We start from the raw sequence: 7,756 nt of genomic DNA, 5'->3' as shown, positions 1-7,756 counted from the left end.
TAAAATGAGCTGGAGAAGAATACTGCAGTATCTTTGCTAAGAGACCCCAAATGGGATCATGAAGGGTCAGACTAAACAACAATTGCAGTAGTCCAAATGAGTTACAATGAGGACCTATAATAGGATTGTGGTAGTGGTAATGGAGACAAAGGAACAAATTCAATAGATGTGTTGGATGTATGAAGAACAAGAGGAAGAAGGAAAAGTTAAAAATCCAGAGTAAGATCCTAGATGAAGACAGGGCTATTTACAGAGACAACAAAGGAAAAATATTGGGGAAAACCGAATTGGCAATAGCTTGGTTGAGAGCCTCATTACTTAAATTTCTACAATAGCCTCCTAACTGTTCTCCTGAACTAAAATCTATTCCTCTCCCTTCCTCCAATTCATTCTCTGTATCTCTGTCAGATTGCTCTCCCTGAAACAGCTCTGATCATGTGACTCCTAGGCTTAAACAGGATTGATACTCCACTATGGACTGAATAAAGTTTAAACTCTTTAGTCTCCCAAGAGAAGAAATGGAGTCTTAATCTTGAAAACTTTCAAGAAGGTAATAAATAGCCACCCTTCACCAGCCTAAAAGCAGGGGATTGGACAAGATGACTTCAAAACCCCAGCCTGCTGTAGGATCCTCTAATCCTCAGTTAGACTAGGTGCTATACATACATCCTATCCTTGATCACCTTTCCTCCTCCACATTTAATCCTATCCCATAGCTCTTCCAAACCTAATATATGAACTCCAATTGATACACCTGCCCCTGTCATTGAAACACAAAATCCTTTGGGGACAGTACTATGTCAAGAACAACACTCCACACAAAAATTAGGACGGCAAGGAGATGTACAAAAGGATGGGTTACCTTGGGGGATTTGAGGATGGGAGAATGTAATTACCCAGGCTGGAATTTAGCCAATAAACTAGGACTGGTGCCAGAAACAGAATGGCTTCAATCTTGCGAGAAGTATCAAGGAGTCTTTAGGAATCAAAAGTGGCCAGGCCATCCATTTGGCAGCCGCATTGGATTCCTTGAAGCACCCTCACTGAAGCATTGGTCCCAAACTGACTTAGAAGAATGGGGTTGCTTACTAAAGCATCAGCATTATCAATAACACTGGACAGTCTAGAGAGCAGAAGAGATTTAAGACTTGGCAGAATTATGAAATGTGGGTCAGTGTGTATAAGAAGTCTTCTTTCCAGAGGAATGCACAGATTGATTTTATTAAGGCACAGTTAACAAACTGTAATGCTTTTCTAAAAGACCCAGTCCAAAGCACACATTTCCCCAATTGCTCCCCCTAGAGTTTCAATTTCCTAATTTCAAAAGTGAAGCAACAATAAAAGCCCACCAGTGAAAGCATTAACAGCAGTCAGTATTGCAAGCCACTCCTGTTCTCTTCATACCCTCACCCATCACTCTCTTATTAAATGAATACATTTCCTACTTCTCTCATCTCCACATTTCTTTGTGATTTTCCATATTCTCTTTTTTTCTTGAGGCCTCTATCTGAGGGGAAAAAATGCTTACTTCTTGCCAAGTTTAAGGTTGTTGATCTCATCTACTCCTAATTTAACAAGGAACTGGTTCATTCAATTATTCTCTATTTCCCTTTTGTCTTCAATTAGAAGTTGTTTGAGGATTAGAAACTCTTATCAACACCTCTTTCTCTACTACACAAAAAATGGTAAGCCACATGATGTGTAAAGATACCATCTGCAGTAAGGAAATGGAAATATTAAGTATTTAGGGGCAGAATGGCATGGCATTAAAGTTCCTAAAGGAAAAGCTAACAGAGTTATAAGATGATGTAGGTGAAAAGAAAGAAATAATTGAGGATTTCAACATGCTTCTTTCAAACTTCAATAAATCTAACATGACAAAAGAAGCGTGATGTAAAAACAAATGATATTAGTAAAAAGTTATTTTTAAACTAGGAAAGATAAATCCAATGAATTGACCATTCATCTAAAAAAGCCTAGAAAACTAATTCTAAAAGAAGTAAAATAATAAAAATTTTAAAAATCAAAAAGCTAAAAAGAATTGAAACTAAATGGCTGTTGAGCTCATTAGCAAAACAATCAGCTGTTTTCATTTTTTTAAAGCCTAATAAAATTATAGGGATTCATTGAGCAGGTTTTCTGAACAAAATAAAGCACCAAAACTAGGGACATTAGTGCTGAGAGATATAAATAATAAAACTAGAAACATGGGCCAGGTATACATAGAATAATGACCTTGTCTTCTTTGTTTACCTTTAGTCATGATTCAAATTCATTTGCATGCCAAGCCAGAAAAGAGCTTTGGAATTCCTAACCTTTAATTACATAACTGTTTGGAACAAAGGACTATTATTTCAGTTATAATAAAGACTAAATCTAAGACTGATGTCTGGGGAGGTTCTCTTTTGTTAATTGAGCGTGGTAACTCATAATTTTTGCTATGAATAAAGAGGTGTCATCCTGTCTTAAAGAATGAATTTTAAAACATTCATTAAGCACTTACTATGTGCCAAACACCATGTTAATTGCTGGGGATACAAATATAAAAGCAGAAAAAGTCCCTGATCTCAAGGAGAAGCAATACATATAGGAAGTTTTCTGCTGCAAGTCACATGTTCTTTATGGTTTAGTAGGAAAGCAAATCATAATGTAATTTCTTTAATGTAGTTTCCACTGATAAAATTTTATCTGTTTCTGTTATTGAATTATTTGACAGTGCCAAATACTTTGATGCTGAGAACTGTTTTCCTTGGTTTTCAGTGGCTGTGGTTGAGGCAGTGGGGGGCTTCAGTCCCTACAGAAGCAGTTACCAGGTCAAATCTCTACAAAGGTTGCTTTCTGAGATGAGAAAGTCTTCACGTGACTTTAAAGAGATAAGGCCTAGGATCCAATAATAGGGAGAAAGGTCTAGCAATGGTAATAAAACTAGCATAGTAATGTGCCCAGTAGAGAAAAGAGAAGGCAGAGAGAGATACCAAGAGAGATGGGGAGCATCAGAGACACGATACCTATTGGCAAGGCACCAAAGAAACAAAATGACGACCAGATGTTGGTCCAATGGATAGCAGTGCCCAGTGTAGAGATTGTTCAGAAAAACGAGCATGATAAAATCGGAAGACACTGGCACTCCCATGAGGTTGGGAGCACAAGTTGCCCCACTATAAATATGTGATTCTACATTTGTGACCTAGCAAGTACAAGAGAAGGATGTAAAATAAAGCCACAATCATCCACATACTTGTATTTTACTAACACAACCCAGGAGGAAGACAATATAGGGAGAGAAATTCCATTTAAGATAATCATAAAATGATAAATATTGAAGGGAATGTGGAAAAATTGGGACATGAATGCACTGTGGGTGAAGTTGGTGGAGAACAATTTGGAACTAGGCCCAAAGGGCTCTAAAACTGCATACCCTTTGACCCAGCAATACCGCTACTGTCTGTATCCTAAAGAGACTAAAGAAAAGGAAAAAACCCTATATTTACAAATAACAGCTTTTTTGTGTGTGACAGCAAAGAATTGGAAATTAAGGGGAATGGCTGAACAAGTTGTGGTATATGAGTGTGATGGAATACTATTTTGCTGTAAGAAATGATGAGCAGCATGGGTTCAGAAAAACCCGGGAAAACTTAGATGAACTCAGGCAAAGCAAAGTGAGCAGAAACAAGAGAGTATTTCACACAGTAACAGCAATATTATAAGGATGGTCGATTGTGAAATACTCGGCTACTCCAATTAAGACAATGATCTAAGACAATTCCAAAGGACCCATGATGAAAAATGCTATCTACCTCCAGAAAGAGAACTGATGAATTCTGAATGCTGATTGAAGCACACTTTTAAATTTTTTTCCTTTCTTTATTTCTTTGTGCTTTCTTTTGCAATGTGGTTAATATGGAAATATGTTTTCTATAACTACATATGCATAACTGATACAGGAGGAAGAAAATTTGGAACCTAAAATTTTAAAAAATGATTAAAAATTTTTGCATGTAATTGGGAAAATTTTTAACAAAATAAATTAAATTTTTTTAAAATAAAGACCTATATAATTAGACAGATATTCAGTACACTTGGGTGGGCTGAAGCAATATACAGTTGTAAAAATAATTCTTTATCCTGAGAATTACTGGAAAACTTGGAAAGAAATATAATTGACATAGGTTTAATTCAACATTTTAAACTTTAAACCACAATAAATAAGTACATGACAAATGAAATACAAATATCACACCATTAAAGTATTAAAGGAGAATGGAAAGCTATCTTTTACTATTACAGAAAGGAGAAAAAATTGTAAATAAAGGTCAGATAAAAGATAAAATAGGCAATTTCAATAATCTTTCAAAACTTCAATGGATTCATTATCCCATAGATGCAGGGGTTCCCTCCAACGATGCTGATTGCAGCTCACTCTTTGTATCCTGAACAACTTGTTTCTATTTCCACCATGTGGACAATCCGCCACAATTGAGCCACCCAACTTGCTAAGAGCCTCCTTCATATTTTTTTTTGATGTTCCGTGGACACCAATGGAGCACATAGTGATTCGTTGATTTTCACTCACTCTTGCTATTGTCTCCAACCCTTTCTTTTTTTTTTTTCTGGTTCTACATTTCTCTGGTAACATCTTTTACACAGCACTACTGCACAATTCCTCTCTTTAACATGTTGGTGCCTGTTCATGTCTACCATGTAGCCCTCCATTGCCCTTTGGGTGATCTTCAACTTCTATTCTTCAGGTACATTGATATTGCACAACTTAAAGCAATACCATTACCAAAATATTATCAAAAAAGTGACCATCTCTCCAATCCATGCCTTTTCAAATGTTATCTATCCCCTATGCTTAGAATGTTCTCTCCTTACCCCTCTCTCCTGCAACCTGTAACTCCTCTTCAGTGATTGCCTCCTTCATGATATCTTTCTGATTCCCACCACTCCCCCTGGTTTTAGTATTTTCTTTATCTATACCCTAAAACTACCTTGCATTTACTTTTTATGTAGTTTATACTTACTTATTTGTGTGCATGTTGTTCTTCCCTTCTGCAAGAGAACTCAAGCTCCTTGATGGCAGGGCCTATACCTTTGGGGGGTCTTTCTATTCCCAGAGCCTAGCATAGTGCCTTGTATCACATAAGCACTTAATAGATGCTTGTCGCGTTGAATTGAATTAAATTGAGTTGAATAATCAATTATGGAGACCTAAAAATGAATTGAAACTATTTTTCTCTTTACTTTTTACCAAGTTTAGAGGAAAATTTAATTACCTTGTTCACTTTGGATCAAATATAGTTCATGTTTGTGCTGAGAAACGGAAGCATCACATCATGCTGGCACTTAAGATATTAAATGAGTTTATAGGTAGGAGGAAAGTGACCTTGTAAAGATCATTTACTTCACCATAACGTACACTTACTGATTTGAATTGAAATCAATTCCAGTCCCACTTTTCCAGCTGCCTGATGCTATCTCCACCTAGATATTCTCCTGGCACTTTAAATTCATCAAGTCCAAAACCAAAATTCATTATTTCTCCCCGTAAACCAGTTCCTGTCTCTGATTTCCATTTTTCTGTGAAAGGCAGTTCCAGTCTCCTAGACACTGAGGCTCAAAATCATTGAGTCATCTATGACTCCCCCCACCCCCTACCCCACCTCCATTAGCCCTTCACATTCAACGTGGTCCAAGAGATTCTACCTCCAGAATATATTTTCTATCAATCTGTTTCCTTTCTAACTCCATTAGTGCTAGCCTAATTCAGCTCCTCACTACCTGTCTATTACAATCTAATTAGTATCTGGAGTCTGCTGCACTACCACCGACACATTCAATACATTGATACCAGAATCGTGTTGCTCTGATTCCTCTACTCATGTCTCTCCCCCTAGCCTGGCATTCAAGGCTCTCCATGCTCTGGCCCAGCCTTTCTTTCAAGCTTTATTTCCTACTAGTTCTTTTTTTTTTATAATTACCTATGCTTTAATCAATGGTAGTACTAACAAAGTCCTTTGCCTCTGTTTCCAAGTTCATGCTATTCCCTCTTTCTTAGACTGTCATTTCTCCCATTTCCACTTGCTGAACTTATATTTGTTCTTCAAGGCTCAATTCAAAAATTGCCTCCATGAAGCCTTCCCTGATTTCCTTCAGTGGAAAGCATCATTCTCTCCTCGGAAAGCCCATTTGTACTTTTATTATGATATTCGTCATACTGTACCTTGTATTAGAGTAATAGCTAACATTTATGTAGCGTTTTCAATATTTACAAAATATTACATAACTATCTCATCTGGTCTGCAAAACAACCCTGTGGGCTACCTAAGACAGGAATTTATGTGCCCCTTTACAATTAATCAAAGTTTAGAGAGGTTAGGCAAAAATGTCCAGGGTTATACAACTAAGCACTGAAGGAAAGATTTGAACCCAGGTCTTTTCTGTCTCCAAGTCCAGTGTTCTTTCTGCTGTGCCACCCTGACTTACATATATATATATAGCTGTAGGATCTCCCCTACTAACTTTCAAATTTCCTGGGGGCAGGCTTTATTTTTGCATACAATTCTATAGCAGAATGCCATGTACAATAAATATTCATTAAATGAACTAATGAACGAGGCACCTTCATACTATTTTGCCCTCGATTAGTCAACCAACCTTGAAATTTTTATAGTGCTTTTTAAAAATATTTTATTTTTTTCAATTACATATAAAAATAATTTTAACATTCATTTAAAAACTTTCTCGAGTTCTAAATTATCTCCTTCTCAATTTGATATAGGTTATACATGTACAGTCATTACAAAATATATTCCCACGTTAGTCATGTTGTGTTAGAAAACATGGGCAGCTAGGTGCACAGTGGATAAAGTGCTGGGCCTGAATTCAGAAAGACTCATCTTCCTGAGTCCAAATCTGGACTCAGACACTTATTAAGTATGTGACCCTGGGCAAGTCACTTAACCCTGTTTGAGCTGGAGAAGCAAATGGCAAAACACTCCAGTATCTTTGCCAAGAAAACCCCAAATGGGGTCATGAAGAGTTGGACATGATTGAAACAACTGAACAACAACAAAAGAAAACATAGACCAAAAACCAACAAACAAGAAAAATAGTGTTTAAAAAAGTATGCTTCAATATCCATTCAGACTCTACCAGTTCCTTCTCTGGAGGTAGATAGTGTTTTTCATCCTAAGTCCTTCAGAATTGGCTTGGATCATTGTATTGCTGAGAATAGCTGTCTTTCACAGTTGATCATCATATGATATTGCTACTACTGTATAGAATATTATCCTGGTTCTGCTCACTTCACTTTGCATCGGTTCATGTAATTCCACCACCTTAAAATTTTAAAAAGGAGGGGGTGGCTAGGAGGTGCAGTGAGTAGAGCACTGGCCCTGGAGTCAGGAAGACCTGAGTTCAAATCCGGCCTCCGCCACTTGACACATGTACTAGCCGTATGACCTTGGGCAAGTCACTTAACCACAACTGCCCTGACAAAAAAAACAAAAACAAAATTTAAAAATGAGACTTTTCCTCCAGTCTCTTATTATGTCTCACTGCTACCAGAGTCCCCCAGTTTCTGACTGTCAGGATCATACAACCCCTGGTACGGATATAGTCATGAGGATAGGGAAGAGAGAAGGCATTTTCAAGAACAAAATTATCACTAATCTTGTGAGAGAATATTAACACTACCCAGCCCTACTAGTACATACTGTGCTTCAAGACCTCCAGTAGTTTGTCGTACAGCTCA

The sequence above is a fragment of the Trichosurus vulpecula genome, chromosome 4 (assembly GCF_011100635.1).
Source record: "Trichosurus vulpecula isolate mTriVul1 chromosome 4, mTriVul1.pri, whole genome shotgun sequence".
NCBI lineage: Eukaryota > Metazoa > Chordata > Mammalia > Diprotodontia > Phalangeridae > Trichosurus > Trichosurus vulpecula.
The sequence above is the reverse complement of the archived record's forward strand: the minus strand, read 5'-3'. Positions refer to the sequence as shown.